The sequence below is a fragment of the Dama dama genome, chromosome 20 (genome assembly GCF_033118175.1).
Source record: "Dama dama isolate Ldn47 chromosome 20, ASM3311817v1, whole genome shotgun sequence".
NCBI lineage: Eukaryota > Metazoa > Chordata > Mammalia > Artiodactyla > Cervidae > Dama > Dama dama.
This window is the reverse complement of record NC_083700.1, coordinates 8,976,924-8,996,025: the sequence shown is the minus strand read 5'-3', so window position 1 is coordinate 8,996,025 and position 19,102 is coordinate 8,976,924. Positions and strand designations below refer to the sequence as shown.

The following is a 19,102-nucleotide window of genomic DNA, read 5'->3' as shown; positions in this document are numbered from 1 at the left end:
TTCTTCAAAGATAAAGGCAAAATTAAGACATCTTTAGAGAAGCAGAAGCTGAGGAAATTTGTCACCAGCAGATCTGCATTAAGATAAATGCTAAAGGAAGCTCTTTGGACTGAAGAAAAATAATACCAGATGGAAAACCAGATGTACAAAAGGAATTAAGAGATATGTATATATATGAAATATGTATATATATAAAAGAGACATTTCCTAATTTAAAATATCTTTAAATGTAATTGTTTAAAGCAAAACTTTAAAAAAAAAAACCCACAATATATTCTGAGTTTTATAACAAAAGCAGAAATAAAATACAAAAATGGCACAAAAGATGGGAGGGGAAAATTTTTTAAGTTGGTCTTAAATTATAACAGATTGCATAACATTTGAAAGTAGGCTGTAATGAATTAAAAATATTGGAAACTCTAAAGAAACCCCTAAAACTAAGATTAAAAGGTACGTGGCTAACGTATTAGTTTCTTAGGACTGCCATAACAGCATATCATAAACTGAGTGGCTTAAAATGGCCAAAATTTATTCTCTCACAGTTTTAAGACTGAAAAGTCTGAAATCAAGGTGTCAGCAGAGCCAAGGTGACTGACGGCGATAGGGAAGCATTTTCTTTTTTTTTTTTTTGCCTCTTTCTAGCTTCTGGTGGCTGCTGGTAATTGTGGCATTCCTTGGTTTGCAGATGCATCACTCAAATCTCTGCATCCATCATCTGGCATTCTCCCAAGTGTCTGTGTGTCTCGTTTTATTTTCTTATAAGGATATCAGTTATTGGATTAAGGTCCTTCATAATCCACTATGACCTAATCTTAACTCTATTTGCAAGCATTATTTCCAAATAGGGTTTCATTCTGATGTTCCAGTGAACATGAATTTGGGGGACACTATTCAACTCAGTACAGCCAAGAGGCCAAAAGTGGAAATTAAACAGAAAGTGGACCACCTCTCCAGATATGGAAAACAATATTGTTAAATCCCTATAGAGTTAAACTGGCCAACTACTCTTTTCATATCCAGTTCAGGCACTTTGGTGAATGGAATATGTTTGTTTGTTAATATATTTCTACCCATTAGTACCAATTTCCTTCCTTTTTCTTGCTCACAGTGACCCATTCCAAGTGACTCATCAGAAAGTAGCCCCATCCTCTGCTCAGGGTTAGGTTCTGATTAGTTTAAGTAACTTGTGTTAGTCCTGTTTCCCCTGTCAATCTCTTATTTAAGGATGAGCATGTGACCCATCTCTGGCCTTTGCAATGTGGTGGGTGCTACTAAGACTTTTGTTGTTGTTGCTTTTCTGTTGCTCAGTCATGTCCAACTCTTTGTGACCCCCTGGATGCAGCAAACCAGGCCTCCCTGTCCTCCACCATCTCCTGGAGCTTGCTCAAACTCATGTCCATTGAGTCAGTGATGCCATCCAACCATCTCATCCTCTGTCATCTCCCCTCCTTCAATCTTTCCCAGTATTAGGGTCTTTTCAAATGAGTCGGTTCTTTGCATCAGGTGGCCAAAGTATTGGAGCTTCAGCTTCAGCATCAGTCCCTCCAATGAATATTCAGGACTGATTTCCTTTAGGATGGACTGGTTGGATCTCCTTGCAGTCCAGGGGACTCTCAAGAGTCTTTTCCAAAACCACACTTCAAAAGCATCAATTCTTCAGTGCTCAGCTTTCTTTATGATCCAACTTTCACACTCATACATGACTACTGGAAAAACCATAGCTTTGATTATATGGATCTTTGTCAGTAAAGTCAAGTCTCTGCTTTTTAATATGCTATCTAGGTTGGTCATGGCGTTTCTTCCAAGGAGGAAGTGTCTTTGAATTTCATGGTTGCAGTCACCATCTGTGGTGAATTTGGAGCCCAAGAAAATAAAGTCTGCCACTGTTTCCATTGTTTCCCCATCTATCTGCCATGAAGTGGTGGGACCATATGCCGTGATCTTCGTTTTTTTTCTCCTTCGTTTTTTGAATGTTGACTTTTAAGCCAAACTTTCACTCTCCTTTCACCTTCATCAAAAGGGTCTTTAGTTCCTCTTCTCTTTCTGCCATAAGGGTGGTGTCATCTGCATATCTGAGGTTATTGATATTTCTCCCAGCAATCTTGATTCCAACTTGTGCTTCATCCAGCCCAGCACTTTGCATGATGTTCTCTACATATAAGTTAAATAAGCAGGGTGACAATATATAGCCTTGACATACTCCTTTCCCAATTTTGAACCAGCCCGTCATTCCACATCCAGTTCTAACTGTTGCTTCTTGACCTGTATACAGGTTTCTCAGGAGACAGGTAAGGTGGCCTGGTATTCCCATCTCATAAAGAATTTTCCACAGTTTGTTGTGATCCACACAGTCAAAGGCTTTAGTGTAGTCAATGAAGCAGATGTTTTTCTGGAATTCTCTTGCTTTTTTGATGATACAACAGATGTTGGCAATTTGATCTCTGATTCTTCTGCCTTTTCTAAATCCAGCTTGAATATCTGGAAGTTCTCGGTTCATGTACTGTTGAAGCCTAGCTTGGAGAATGTTGAACATTACTTTCCTAGTGTGTGAGATGAGTGTAAATGTGTGGTAATTTGAACATTCTTTGGCATTGCCTTTCTTTGGGATTGGAATGAAAACTGACCTTTTCCAGTCCTGTGGCCACTGTTGAGTTTTCCAAATTTGCTGACATATTGAGTGCAACACTTTAACAGCATCATCTTTTAGGATTTCAAATAGCTCAGCTGGAATTCTATCACCTCCACTAGCTTACTCATATATAAAGGTTTTATTAAAACATCCTACATAGAGATGCTTGTATAAATGTAAGAGTAAGATGAGAGTTAAGCTGACATAATGATGGCCTGATGTTATGAAAATCTGTGTGTTAGTTGCTTAGTCATGTCCGATTCTTTTCAACCTCATGGATCGTAGCCTGCCAGGCTCCTCTGTCCATGGACTTGTCCAGCCAAGAATATTGGAGTGGGTTGCCATTTCCTTCTCCAGGGGATCTTCCTGATCCAGGGATCAAACCCGGGTCTCCTGCTTTGCAGGTAGATTCTTTACCACCTGAACTACAGGGAAGTCCTATGAAAATATGGTGACCTTTAAATCTCCCCATCACATTTTTTTTCCTCTCATGGCTTGTGGGATCTTAGTTCCCCAACCAGGAATTGAAACTATGCCCTCAGCTATGAGAACGAGAAGTCCTAACCACTGGAACCCCAGGGAATTCCCTCTGCATCAAAATTTTTAATCTTACATTTCCATTTGAAAATATTTTAAAAGTGAGATATAAGGATATTCTAGAACTGGGCTCACATTTACATCGGTGTTTATGACTGTGTTGTTACCCAGTGATCCCTTAAGTGACAGTGCTTAATTTTTAATGTGTTGTAATAAAGTCTGATATGTTCTGATGTCAAAATGATCACTGACCCATAATTATTACCATGTTGAAATTTTTAAACAGTTTAAGGACAAAGCTTTTCTTCTGCAATGATAAGTCATGTTACATCAAGTAGTCTACCTTTGGCATGAATGCATTATTCATATTTCTAAAGAAGTAAATTTCTTGAGTATGTTGATGTCCAAAGTGCAGATTATTTTGAGTCCAGCATCCCTGTGGCTTGTGCCTCTGTCCTTCCCCCATTTTTCTCTATTTTGAACTACAAAAAAGGTTTTATTCACTGTGACTGCATCACACTCTACTTTGTGCAAATGCACACACAGTCCTTGAAATATGTGACAGTATTTAGTTATATGATCACATGCCAGATGATTCCCTGGTATATTTTTTATTGCATTTCTTCCTTTTAAAATGACTGAAGCTCAGAAATGTTAAGTGACTCTTCAGGGTTGCAGAACTACTGAGCAGAGAAACTATAATTTGAATTGAGGCCTCTTTGCCTCCGATTATAGTGCTTTTCCATCTACACCACTGTTTTCCTAGCTGGTATGCAAACCACTGGTGATATGTCTGGTTATCTCAGATGATAAATGGGAAAACATTTTAAACAATTATAACTGAAAATATAATTAGTTTTATATCAAAATTATACTCTGATTTCTCAGGGTTTTGCATAGGACAGGGTTAAGGTAGTTAGTACCATAAAATTTTATTTTAGTCAGAACACATAAAACACAGGAGTATGGTCAGGCAAGTATATTGATGTTTCCAAATTCCAGTAACTGAATCTTCTGTTATATAAAATTATTGAGATTAGCAATGATATAGATAACTTATATGGCTTCTCATATATCCTTTTCAGGCAAATATTGAAGTCTTTCTTCCGTAAATTCTCAGTTATTTGCAAAATCAATACAAAGACTTGTTTCTCATATCTAATCTATCACAGCAATAGGAAAATTTTCTTACTGATATAAACACAGGGAAATCTTTCTCACCAGAGAACTGCATGAAGATTTAACAAATCTGTTAAAACATGTTAAGAGTAGGACAATACATTCTTGACATTTTTTTCTCAGATAGGTGGTATCCATAAGCAACATTTGTTTCATTCTCAAGTTCAGTGGCTTTCATAGGAAAAAACCATTTCTTATCTATTTAAGTTGCAAGAAAAACTTCAGGGCTTCCAGAAGGAACTCATCACTCTGTAAGATTGTGGGCATTATTGAGACTGACCTTGCAAACTAGCTTATCTCACAGATTCAAAAAGCTTAAATTTGTCCTTTCAAGGCAAGCTTATGAAAATATATCAAGTGTGCTACACAATTCTCATGAAACTAGGTTGTGGGATACATGCCATGACTGGTGGGCTTAGCTTCTATTTGTTGTCTAAATTATCCATCTATTGTTTATATTTCTGAGACTCTTAGTAATACCCTCTCCTCTTGCATGTTCTCCATGACTTGCTATATACCCACTTATTAATTCCAGGTCTGAGAATTAAGACAGTAACACTTCCTTTTCAAGCTGTGTGTCTTTTATTTCTTTTTCTTGCCTTAATGCTGGGACTTCCAGTTTGGTGTTGAATAGACAGGAAAGCACTTTTTCCCAGTCATAAGAGGTGTGATAATGTGATTTATAGTAAGAAATATATATTTGGTCTTCATCTCCATTTCTGGCACAGTGCTCCTAAAACCCTTGAAATTTTCCAAGTGACAAAAGCACTAAAGGTGTCTTTTGTCATATTAATGAGGTAACTTTTGGACCCCACCTAAGGATGGGGGCTGGTTGTCAGGGGAGCCAACTGTGAGGTTAGAGAGTTTGAACTTTTACTTCCACACCCCGTGACCTCTGAAGAGGAGGAGTTGCAGGTTGAATCAATCACAAATGGCCAATTATTTAATTAGTCATGCCCATGTAATGAATCCTTCATTAAAAATTCAAAAAGACAAGGCTTGGAGAGCCTCTGGGATGGTGGACATGTGGAGATTGGAGGAGAGGGGTCCTCTCAGAGAGAGCATGGAAACTCTAGGCCCTTTCCCCTTACCTTGTTCTATGCATCTCTTCCATCTGACTATTCCTAAGTGGTGTTCTTCTATAATTAACTGGTAATCTAGTAATTAAATGTTCCTCTCGTTTCTGTAAGCTGCTCTAGCAAATTAATCAAATCCAAGGAGTGGGTGTGGGAACCTCTGATGTACAGCCAATCAGTCATAAATGCAAGTGACAACCTGGACTTGTGACTGGTGTCTGAAGTGGGGTAGGGGTTGGGGAGAAGTCTTGTGGGACTTAATCCTTAACGTGTGGAATCTAACACTATGTCCAGGCAGATAGTGTTGGAATAGAGTTGCCTTGTAGGACACTCGGCTAGTGGCCGAGAGTTGATTGATGTGAGGGAAGAAAAGCCCACACATTAGAACTGATGTTCAGAAAGCTTTAGAAGAAAAAATTTCAGACTTTTGCCAAAAGAATAGCACGAGCTGAAGTTTTTCATAGATATTTTTTGGTCTTATCTACTTTAATTCTCCTTAGTGTTTGGGAAGAATTATCCCATTTACAGATGAGAATACTGAGGCTCAAAGACATTGTGTAAATTACCTACAATTATGCAGCTAGCAAGAGGTGGTCAAGACCCCAATACCAGCACTATTTTGACTGTACCAATGATCCAGTTTGTCAAGTGCCTAGTGCTTTATTCAACTTAAATCATTCATGTAGTAAACAATTATCAAGTCCATATTTATGTGCTGTGTTTTGAAAGTGCAAAGCACTGAATTAAAGTTATTTATTTAATTTTAAAATTAAGATGATACCTAGGTTATCTTTTAAGAAAGGTTTATGGAAGATTCTTGTATAGATTACTTAGAAAGTTGAGAGGAAGTCACTTTATTGATGGGAAATAATGTTCAATCAGGATGGCACATCTCATTAAGCATCAAAGAGATGCTGAGTTTTAGTTCTTAGAGCATGGGTTGTGTCTCCAGAGATAATTTGCAATAACAACTACGCATTTGTGACTCTCTTTATCTGTGTTGAAGAATTCCACTTCAAATATAAGCTGAACTTATGGAGCAGTATCATAGGTTTGGTAATTGCCATAGTCTTCTTTAGGCATCATATCAGAGAATGTCCTTTCTGATTTTATTGGGAGTTAATCTATTCTTACTGTAACCATTTTAGTTGAGGAAGTTTTAATTTTAGGTCTAGATTTTTAAAAAATCTTTGTATGTATGTATGTTCTAATTCATTCAATCTAAATTGGAGAATTTGCAAAGTGAAAATCAGCTCATATTCCTCCTGCAGATTATGAATGAACATGAAGAGGAAGGTGAAATTGTAGGAGAGAATCACAGAATAACAGGACTAAAAGACTGCAGAGGTCAATGTACCATTTTACAGATGGGGAAATTGTGGCCTAGAAAACTTAAGTCACATGTCTAAGATTATATAACTACTGTCCCAGTGGCAAAGTTCAGGTCTTTCAAACGCAGGTCTTATGTTCCCAAGGCCTGCATTATCTCCATTTCCACAGTCTGATAAGCATCAAATGAGAGCCTGGAATAGTTTACTTTCAAGATCGCTTTCAACTCAAAGAGTCTTTTGTTATTTTCTTCTTCTTCTTCTTCTTTTTTAATGGCCATTCCCTGAAGCATATGGGATCTTAGTTTCTTGACCAGGGATCAAACCAATGCCCTCTGCATTGCAAGAGTGGAGTCCTAAACACTGGACTGCCAAGGAAGTCCCTATTTTATTTTATTATATTTAGAATTTTATTAGTCCTACAAAAACTAATATTTGAAGTATTTTATGCTATTCTCCCTGCATAAAGAAATATTTCAAATTAAAAACAAGAGTTTCTAAAAAGTTGATTGTAGGCCAGTTTAATTAGAATCACTACTACCTTTGAATTCATATACATGTTTTAGTTAAACAGAAAAATCTTGTTGTGACTATTTGCATTTATAGGATAAGTGGTTGTCCTTCTATCACCTGTTTCAATAAAGACCCATGATTCCCCTGTCGTGTTGGAAACATTCATCTGCTGTGACTCAACACAACTGCACCTAAAAAGATAAATTGATATTCAGCTTTCTCAAGACACAAAATCAGTCTTAAAAAGTAAAAAATAGATCTGCTTTAAAATGTAAAGTGTGCACTGCCAAAAAATGAAATACACATATTCAAAATTTGAAAGCTCAAGAAAACATTATATCAAGTAATAATGTTTTCCGCTTAGAAATAAAAAAATTTTACTTTTTCCTGGATGGTGATAGAAATCATTTTTATTTCTGTCAAATTCACTGTAGCCTCTGATTCAACAGCTATTTTCAGTTATGTCTCTAGCATCTATATGAGAATTACCTGGTTCTGCTAATTAAAAATGCAGACTTCTGCTTCTCTCCCAGACCTCTTTTCTAATTGGCACCCTGGGACATCCATGTTTTGATGGAAGAGTGAAATATTATTATTCATTTTTATCCAAAACAGACTGTTTTGGGTCTTTGCACAGGTCTTAGAACTATCTCTAGGTTTTAATTACACTCTCCTCTGTAGTCTGATCACCACTCAATTTAACATATATCATTGACAAGTCGTCACCTGTAGGTTATGCCTCACCTACATCCCAGAAAGTCTTTGATGTTTGTCTCATGTTTTAATGAAAGTGAGGTAGACACCAGAGGCCTCAAATCCAGTTCTTCCTGGGCTAGTGAAAAAACCAGAGGTGGCCAGGCCTTCATTTTCATCTCTAGCTGATTCCTCAAACTGCTTTTTCCTTTAGTCCAAACGTCTCATATAGCCACCTGTCTTTCTCAGCTCAGAATTTCTGGTACAGGGAGCCCACTTTTTTTCTGTGACCTGTCTTTATGCCCTGTTATGCCCAGAAGTATGAAAAGAAAGAGGACCTTGACCAGAAAAAAAAGATAATCTTCCTCCCAGAGGATAATGCAAGGGTTTTTTTTGTTTTTCCATCAAGCTCTCTTTCAGCCTTGAAAGGTTTGTTTGTTCAGTTGCTAAGTCATGTCTGACTCTTTGCAACCCCGTGGACTGCAGCATGCCAGACTTCCCTTTCACTATCTCCCTGAGTTTGCTCAAACTCATGTCCTTTGAGTCGGTGATGCCATCCAACCACCTCGTCCTCGATCGCTCACTTCTCCTCCTTCTCTGTCTGTAACTCTGGCTCCAGCTCCCGTATGGTGGTGACCTAGACAAGCAGCTATGGAGATCTTGCGAGGGTTATGGAGGATCTTGGGGTTAAAAATTGCTTAAAAATTTTTTAACATATCTTCTTAGTAACAGGTCCTCTTCTGGATTTTGCAGAATAAAACCCTTGTAAGCCAAACAATCATTCTTTTTAAAAAAATTTTTCTGTCTCTCATAGGAGAACTTTAATGCCTAATTATCCTAAAGTGCTGTTTTGGCAGGGATGACTAGCCAAAAATTCATGCTCCTTCCAAGATGAAGAGTAACTGCTGGCAAGCAGTGGTCCAGCCAGACCCCACAAGTCTCTGCTCCTAGCGCATGTGGCAGGAACTGTGTAACTGGTCTTCATCAAAAGATCTTGAGCAGAAGTGTGTGTCACCTCTGGCTGAGCTGGTGAAGTTCCAGATGCGTGGATGTTCATCTCTCTCTGCCATCTGATGGCATGTAGAGGATCTGATCAAGATGAAGAGCTAGACTGCAGCAAAGAAGAAACCTGAATCCTGAGTCACTGCCTTAGGAGACAGCTGCCCAGAAGGGCTTCTTGGCCAGGAACATCCACTCCAAGTCAGTGTGCGTGAGGAATAAACTTCTATTTTGTGCTGTATTACTGAGACGTGGGATTGCTTGTTATAGCTGCTAGAATCAACTACCCCAATTTATACAACCATCAACCACAAAAGGGAGTGAAAGGGGACAAGACCTGTTGGTCACATATGTAAGAACAATACATATAACTATAAACCTAGGTATCTAGACTTGCACACTTCACATGGAGAATCCATATCTCTAGTCATCTTGCTTAAAAACTCAGTGAAAAAAACGAAAGTGTTAGTTGCTCAGATGTGTCCATCTCTTGTGTGACCCCATGGACTGCAGCCCGCCAGGCTCCTCTGTCCGTGGAATTCTCCTGGCAAGAGTACTAGAGTGGGTAGCCATTCCCTTTTCCAGGGGATCTTCCTGACCCAGGGAGCAAACCCAGGTCTCCTGCATTGCAGGCAGATTCTTTATCGTCTGAGTCACAAGGGAAGCCACAAAAAACACAGTACTCAAGACTAATACTTACCAAGCTGCACTGTGCTGGCCAAGCAGGAGGTTCGGAAACAAACCAGAGTTCCTTAAGTCTGTGGCAGCCCACAGTCCCTGCCAAATAGATGCACTTGATAGGTGTTTGTTGAATTGGATAGTTTGGGAGTCAGAGATGAAACAAGATACAACACAAGAAAAGCGTCCTAACAGGGCCATGGGAACAGATGATAGAACAACTAGCTTTGCTTACATATAGCCTATGTCAGTTGTTCGTGGAGAAAAAGCCACAGTTTCTAGATGTCTCTCACAGAGCAATCACACAGACAGCACTGGGTTCCTTACAGCTCTTGGGCAGAAAGGAGGATCACAGCTCGGGTCTTACTGCCTGTCATTGCTGCTCTGGAAACTCCCAGGACTCTGGACTCTTCCTTTCATGGTCCCTCCCACCCAGGTCACTAATTGCTCTGGACTCTGAACACTCATCTCCAGTCCTTTATGAGAGGGCGGCCCTGTGGCTCCAAGGACCCAGAGAGAGGAAACAAGTAGCTCTTTCTCTAGCTGAGGGTCATCTCACCACTTTTCCCTTCTGCTCACACATTTCAAGTTCAAATTCTTTGGGGGGCAGGCACTCGGCATGGCCCTGCGGACTCTCCAGTTTTCCCCTGGGGGCTGGGCATGAAAGTATCAGCGGCAGTTTGTGTTTCAAGCACATTTTGATATTCTTAAAAATGTTCCATGATCTTTAAAACAAAAAGGTGAACCCAAGCAGTCTGTAAAAGTGGGGTAGGGGTGGATCAGAGGGTTTATTTCTCAGGCAGCTTCCACACTTTGTCTTGCCATTGGAGCTGTTCATCACTACTCAGTTCTGCCCCTTGAGGGCACCAGAGACTGCTTTGCTGAAGAAAATGGTGCTTTGATGCAAACCAGATGGGCTCTAGGGCAGCAATCAGCTTTGCGACCAGTGGACAGAGTCAGTGTCTGCCTGCCCTGGAAGCCCTGCCACGGGCATAGCCTGCAGCATTCCGCATGGCCGGTGGATGGTAGCTGGCGACTGGGATGATGACAGGACCTAAAAGCTTGAGTTCAAACTCCAACTCTGCTATCAGCTGCATGGTTTTTCAAAATTCATTTAACTTCTTTGGGTTTTAGTCCCCCTGTGTAAAAAGATGGGGTTAAAGGCGCTGACCCCACAGGTGTCTTCCAGCTTAATAAAATCTCTCTAAATAATAAAGAAAATGGGAAATGATAGAACAGCATGGATTTGTATTTCCTGGAGCCTTTGAAAGTGTCCCTGTCCTGGGCACAGATGTTAGCATGACCAGGAGCACGTATGGAAGGAGATTGGGGATGGCAATGATATCAGAGTTGTGAATGACCAGGGAGGAGAATGAGGCTCAGAGGTAAACTGGAGGTGGGAATCTCACAAGGTCTCCCTAATCCATGATCCTAGCCAACGCGAGGAGAATCTGGAGAAAGACGGGATAACCATTTCCTGTAGCCATTCTGAGTAGTCTGGCTGTGTGTGAAATAGCACCTGGGAGCACAGCGTAACCCAGACCTACTCAGGAATGTCAGATATCACTCACGAGCTCCACTGAAACATGGGTGGTCATCTCAATATTATTTTCAGGCACAGATGAGCTTTCCCTGACAATTCATTTCCATTCCCAAGTCATGCGTGATATTTTGGTTCACACCAACTCACTGGCATAGGGAGATGAAATGTGAGCATGTAACATCATTCCTGAATACATGAATGAATGAAGCAGTCAATGACTAAGAGAGAGTGAGCCCTGAGGGGAAGAGTCTTGGCTGTGAGGAGAGTGAAGGTGATTCTGATTCAGCCACAGTTTTGCAGAGTATTAGTCTCTTGCTCCTGGGCAGAGAGAGCATGGTGGCTGGTCAATGGGGTCCAGTCCACTGTCCCAACTGGTGCTTGTAGGTTAAACTCAGAGGCCGGGGTGTCACAAAAGATCCTAAAGAGACTCTGTGAGGAGTGTGGGAAAGAGGGGGCTCCTGTGTTGTAAATGTCAGAGGTAGAAATCAAGGAAGCCTAAGATGTTATGAATGCTGGGAAAACAACACTGTCATTCTGTTGGGGACAGTATGGGACATTTCACTCCTCATCTTGCAGTGATGCCACGGGGGACACAAATCAGCAAAGCTGAGTAGAAGTATGGGAAAGAAGATCTTAGAGGGGGGTGTCAGGGTTGGGGGATCCATGGAAGCCTTTCTTAGAGAGCACTGACCCCCAGTTTACAGTGTTCATCAATCCTCCTGAGGAGCCCTAATGAAGGCAAAGAAGCAAGTCTTCAGCCTCAGCTTTGCGAAGTACATCTTTCTAGAAACCCCTCCCGTCAAAGGAGCTGCAGGCAGATAGGCTTATAGAGGAGTAGGGGTATGGAAGTCAAGGACTGGAGAGAAGGAATGCACAGAGGGTATGGGATAAGAACAGAAGGCTTGCCTTTTAGACCAGCTACTGCCTACCAGAAAGAATGAAGAGAGAGAGCCAAAGCAAAAACAACACCCAGTTGTGGATATGACTGGTGATAGAAGCAAAGTCTGATGCTAAAAGAGCAATATTGCATAGGAACCTGGTCCATGAATCAAGGCAAATTGGAAGTGGTCAAACAGGAGATGGCAAGAGTGAACATCGACATTCTAGGAATCAGCAAACTAAAATGAGCTGGAATGGGTGAATTTAACTCAGATGACCATTATATCTACTACTGTGGGCAAGAATCCCTTAGAAGAAATGAGTAGCCATCAGAGTCAACAAAAGAGTCCAAAATGCAGTACTTGGATGAAATCTCAAAAATGACAGAATGATCTCTCTTTGTTTCCAAGGCAAACCATTCAGTATCATGGTAATCCAAGTCTATGCCCTGACCAGGAATGTTGAAGAAGCTGAAGTTGAACGGTTCTATGAAGACCTACAAGGCCTTCGAGAACTAACACCCAAAAAGGATGTCCTTTTCATTATAGGGGACTGGAATGCAAAAGTAGGAAGTCAAGAAACACCTGGAGTAACAGGCAAATTTGGCCTTGGAGTACGGAATGAAGCAGGGCAAAGGCTAAGAGAGTTTTGCCAAGAGAATGCACTGGTCATAGCAAACACCCTCTTCCAACAACACAAGAAAAGACTCTACACATGGACATCACCAGATGGTCAACACCGAAATCAGATTTATTGTATTCTTTGCAGCCAAAGATGGAGAAACTCTATACAGTCAGCAAAAACAGGACCAGGAACTGATTGTGGCTCAGATCATGAACTCCTTATTGCCAAATTCAGACTTAAATTGAAGAAAGTGGAGAAAACCACTGTACCATTCAGGTATGACCTAGATCAAACCCCTTATGATTATACAGTGGAAGTGAGAAATAGATACAAGGGACTAGATCTGATAGAGTGCCTGATAGAGTGATGGAGGTTCGTGACATTGTACAGGAGACAGGGATCAAGACCATCCCCAAGAAAAAGAAATGCAAAAAGGCAAAATGGTTGTCTGAGGAGGCCTTAGAAATAGCTGTGAAAAGAAGAGAAGCAAAAGGCCAAGGGGAAAAGGAAAGATATACCTATTTGAATGCAGAGTTCCAAAGAATGGCAAAGAGAGATAAGAAAGCCTTCCTCAGTGATCAGTGCAAAGAAATAGAGGAAAACAATAGAATGGGAAAGACTAGAGATCTCTTCAAGGAAATTAGAGATACCAAGGGAACATTTCCTGCAAAGATGGGCTCAATAAAGGACAGAAATGGACCTAACAGAAGCAGAAGATATTAAGAAGAGGTGGCAAGAATACACAGAAGAACTATACAAAAAAGATCTTCATGACCCAGATAATCACGATGGTGTTATCACTCACCCAGAGCCAGACATCCTGGAATGTGAAGTGAAGTGGGCCTTAGAAAGCACCACTAGGAACAAAGCTGGCGGAGGTGATGGAATTCCAGTTGAGCTATTTCAAATCTTAAAAGATGATGCTGTGAATGTGCTGCACTCAATATGCCAGCAAATTTGGAAAACTCAGCAGTGGCCACAGGACTGGAAAAGATCAATTTTCATTCCAATCCCAAAGAAAGGCAATGCCAAAGAATGCTCAAACTACCACACAATTGCACTCATCTCACACGTTAGCAAAGCAATGTTCAAAATTCTCCAAGCCAGGCTTCAACAGTATGTGAACCGTGAACTTCCAGATGTTCAAGCTGGATTTAGAAAGGGCAGAAGAACCAGAGATCAAATTGCCAACATCCGTTGGATTATCGAAAAAGCAAGAGAGTTCCAGAAAAATGTCTATTTCTGGTTTATTGACTATGACCAATCTTTTGACTGTGTGGATCACCACAAACTGTGGAAAATTCTCAAGAGTTGGGCATCCCAGACCACCTGACCTGCCTCTTGAGAAACCTGTATGCAGGTCAGGAAGCAACAGTTAGAACTGGACATGGAACAACAGACTGGTTCCAAATAGGAAAAGGAGTATGTCAAGGCTGTATGTTGTCACCCTGCTTATTTAACTTATATGCAGAGTACATCATGAGAAACGCTGGTTTGGAGGAAGCACAAGCTGGAATCAAGATTGCTGGGAGAAATATCAATAACCTCAGATATGCAGATGATACCACCCTTATGGCAGAAAGTGAAGAGGAACTAAAGAGTCTCTTGATGAAAGTGAAAGAGGAGAGTGAAAAAGTTGGCTTAAAGCTCAACATTTAGAAAACTAAGATCATGGCATCTGGTCCCATCATTTGGTGACAAACAGATGGAGAAACAATAGAAACAGTGACAGACTTAATTTTTGGGGCTCCAAAATCACTGCGGGTGGTGACTTCAGGCAGAAATTCAAAGACACTTGCACCTTGGAAGAAAAGTTATGACCAACCTAGACAGCATTTTAAAAAGCAGAGGCAATACTTTGCCAACAAAGATCTGTCTGGTCAAAGTTATGGTTTTTCCAGTAGTCATATATCGATGTGAGACTTGGACTATACACAAAGCTAAGTGTCAAAGAAGTGATGCTCTTGAACTGTGGTGTTGGCGAAGACTCTTGAGAGTCTGTTGGACTGCAAGGAGATTCAACCAGTCCATTCTAAAGGAAATCAGTTCTGAATATTCATTGGAAGGACTGATGCTGGAGATGAGGCTCTAATACTTTGGCCATCTGATGCAAAAAACTGACTCATTTGAAAAGACCCTGATGCTGGGAACGATTGAAGGCAGGAAGGAAAAGGGGATGACAGAGGATGAGATGGCTGGATGGCATCGCCGACTCGATGGACATCAGTTTGAGTAAAGTCTGGGAGTTGATAATGGACAGGGAGGCCTGCCATGCTGCAGTCCATGGGGTCGCAAAGAGTCGGACACAACTGAGCGACTGAACTGAACTGAACTCTGCCTACCTGTTGTTGGAAAAACCCAATATCCTCCCTGACTGATCCTTAGTTTTTCTTCTCTGCACAATGGGAACCATACTCACAGTTCTCTCAGAGTGTTCTCATGATGATTAGATGAAAGAATACCAGCGAAAGAGCTTAGGAAAACTGTAATGTATGGTATGAAAATAAACTTTATTATGAATGACAGAGGTGGTGCGTGCATGTGTGTGTGTGTGTGTGCAGCCAGAGCACCAGGATTATTTCTGTTCCTGCTTGGTGGGTTTTTGAAGATCCTACAGGTTTGCCAGACTACTTCTATTGGGTGACTGCAGTGGTGGCTAATTAAGTTTTTGAATGGGCTCAAGAGCATTCTGTATGTGGCCTGAATCCTTGCATTGCCACCTGAAATCACTTTTTGTAGCAGGTTGGAAGGAGACTTGCTGGGTACCTGCAAATTTTCTTCTAGTTCTCTGCATGGGAGATCTGCTCCTATTTGGCCGTGGTAACCTACAACGGATTTGACAGCTAGCAGTAGTGACTAGAAAACATTGTTTTGTAGCTCACTGGGTCATGAATTCCTCTCTGGGTGTGCCAAGAAATCCCACATCACAGGTTGTATATCCAGGCAATTTAGACATGCACAGGTTTGAACACAGGGCCTGAGAAGAGAACTCCTTGGGGACAGACAATGCAGCATAGTCCCAAAACATGTCTTTGAAAGGCTGCATGGACCCTCTTGTCTCCATGTACCACCAGTGCCATTGTGGTGTACATCCGATAATAATAACACATTTTTTTTTTAACAAATTAAAAAAAAACTCTATTTGACTACATTGGGTCTTCGTTGTGGCATGTTGGATCCTTAGTTGTGGCATGTGAACTCAGTTGCAGCATGTGAGATCTAGTTCCCTGACCAGGGACTGGACCTGGGCCCCCTGCATTGGGAGCTCCATCTTAGCCACTGGACCACCAGGGAAGTCCAAATGACAAACATGGAGAGTTTACAATGTGTCCAAAATTCTAAGTACTTTTAATGAATGATCTCATTGTTTGTTTGTTTGTCTAATTGTGGGGAAATATATATAAAACTTGGAGTAGAAAATGGCCACTTTCCTTCTCCAGGCTTCAATATTCTTGCCTGGAAAATTATATGGACTGAGGAGCCTGACGGGCTACAGTCCATGGGGTTGCAAAGAGTCTGACACAGCTGAGCTACTGAGCATGCACACATTCATACATAATACTCATTATTTTAACCATTTTTAAGTGTACAATTCAGTGGAATTGTACAATTCGGTGGTATCAAGCACATTCTAAATGTTGTGTAACCATCATCACTGCCCATCTCCAGAAATTTTTTGTTATCCCAAACAGAAACTCTATTCCCAATAACACCTCACTACCTCTCTCTTTCCAGGCTCCCCTGGTGCCTCAGATGGTAAAGAATCTGCCTGCAATATGGGAGACCTGGGTTTGATACCAGGGTTGGGAAGATCCCCTGGAGGAAGGCATGAAAACCCACTCCTGTATTCTTGCCTGGAGAATCCCCACAGACAGAGAAGCCTGGCAATCTCTATTCCACTTTCGCTCTCTATGAAATTGTCTATTCTAGGTATCTCATGTAAGTGGAATAGTACAATATCTGTCCTTTTGTGACTGGCTTATGTCACTTAGCATAATTCTTTAAAGTTCACCCATACTATATGTGTCAGAATTTCATTCATTTTTTTTTTTTTTGACAAGAAAGTAGGATTTATTGGTGGGTGTGAGTAAGGAGGGGACAAGACAAGGCTCTCATAAATGCAGGGCGGGCCATTTGACCAGGGGGCCACAATTAGGGACACATTTGACCCCACAGCCATCCAGGATGAGTCACTTTCCTGCCACTATGTTTTCAAATTCACCAGCCTTAAACTTAGTAAATCCCCACTTCTTGGAGACATGGATCTTCTGGTGGCCAGGGAACTTGCACTTGGCCCTGTTAGGGCCTCAGTCACAGGCTCCTTGGTACGGATGGACATCATGACTTGGGCAATGTGAACCCTGGCCACTGTGCCCAGGGGCTTTCCAAAGGCATGGCACACGCCTATCTGGAGCCTAGACTGGGGACACACGTCAGTCATGAATGTCCACTGGCAAGGGCTGACTCCAGGCCTGCTTAGGGCCCCCACAGAGGCCGCAGGCTGCATACACTGCCAGGAGGCTGCTGTCTGCAGACGCTGCACGCCTGGACCCCACAGGGAAGAGAGCAGAACTTCACTCCTTTTCAAAGCAGAGTGAGATCCCACTATATGTACGTATTACGTTTTATTGATTTATTCATCTGTTAATGGACATCTGGGTTGTCTCCACCTTTGGGCTCTTGTGAATGATACTCTTTAAAACTTTTTTAATGGAAGATGCCAAACATATGCAAAAGCAGACCAAAAGAATGTGATGAACTCCCATGTACAATAATTATCAAGGGCTTCCCTGGTGGCTTAGCGGTAAAGAATCTGCCTGCCAATGCAGGAAACATGGGTTTGATCAGTCAGGAAGATTCCCTGGAGAAGGAATTGGCAACTGATTCAAGTGTTCTTGCCCGGGAAATCCCATGGACAGCCCACCATGTAGCCTGGTGGGCTACAGTCCATGGGGTCACAAAAGAATTAGACACAACTCAGGGACTAAACAACTATAATGATCAACTCATGACCAATCTTGTTTCACTTATATCCACACATAATTCTTCATCCCATATTATTTTGAAGACTATCTCAAATATCATAAATGTTATCATTGTTTACATTTTACGAAATGGAAAGGCACAGAGAGGTTAATTATGTTACCAAGGTTACAGAGCTCCCAAGGGATGCAGCCAGGATTTAAATTCAGGCAGTGTGATGACTGAGCCCATGCTTGTGTCTCTGCTACACCTGTGTTTACGCAAGCACACACACATGCATCAGGTCAACTCTGGGAATGTTGGAAAAGTGCATTTGGAAAAGTTTGCCTCTTCCTACATTTTTCCTACACTTGGATGTTGCCTGGAATCTGGAATAGATAGGCATGAGTTTGAGGTCTAAGGTCTTAGTTATAAGTAGAGTTGGTGATCCCCAACCTCCAGAGTTGCTGTGAGGATTAAGTGAGATAAAGTCAGTCAAAGTGCCAGGCACTTCCTAGCATGCGGCAGGAGATCATTACATGTGATTTCACATCCTCTCCTTGGGCGGGGGGGTGGGGTGGGGGCAGGCCTACCTTCTCTCCATAGAAGCAAATGTCAAGAAAACATGCTCTGTCAGAGTGTGACTCTCAGAGGTCAGTGTGTAATCGCTGCTGGGGGATTTGTGTTGCGAAATAAGGGATTTTATCCTTTGGTCTTGTGGTGCAGGCTGTGGGTGAGTGCAGAACAGAGGTGTTGCAATTCCTTCTGGCCCCTGAAATCATGTATGTATGTGTATGCATGTGTGTGCACAAGTGTGTAAGACAGGCTGGTAAGTAAGTTCAGGCTTCATTCTCTGCCCAGAGCATTAATTGCTTTCTTTTCTATAAAGAATTGTGTTCAAAACAAGCAACTACGTTCTCTATCTCCATTTGCTCTTACTGGCTAAAACCGGAAGCAAAGCCCTGTTTGGGACCCTTGTCATTTTCTGGTCCAAGGACACAAAGCTACAGGCTGGAGGTCTGAGTTCATACAGGTCTTGGCAAGTGCTCCTTATCTCATTCTAAATTTCTGTAGTCAAGCCCCTTGAATTAATCTGGGAGGGCATGCAGGGCTCAGCGGACAACTGAGCAGGACTCACTGACTTACAACAAATGAGTCTCAGGTGACCTCATGCTGTCCCTGCAGAGGAGGCTTGGGAGGTGAGCACTGCAGCCTTCAGTATGTTAAGTGACAGTTAGCAAGAGTCTGACTGGCTCTTTCCTCTTCCTGGAATGCCCCTTTCTGATCTCGCCCATGGAAGTAATATTGGGTTGGCCAAAAAGTTTGTTTAGGTTTTTCTGTAACATCTTATGAAAAAAACCCAAAATAACTTTTTGGCCAATGCAATATAATCCTTTAATGCCAAGCTCAAATACCATCTCCTCCACGAAGCTTTTCCTACATGACCACCCATCTCCCACTG

At 41.5% G+C, this 19,102-nt stretch overlaps 1 non-coding gene across 1 annotated transcript; it reads right to left on the bottom strand.

Moving 5' to 3' along the window:
- Window positions 1-17,136: 17,136 nt before the first annotated feature.
- On the bottom strand, window positions 17,137-17,266 carry LOC133041832 (small nucleolar RNA SNORA70). Its single transcript, XR_009689390.1, has one exon. It is a non-coding gene; the product is annotated as a small nucleolar RNA SNORA70 (small nucleolar RNA).
- Window positions 17,267-19,102: the final 1,836 nt, after the last annotated feature.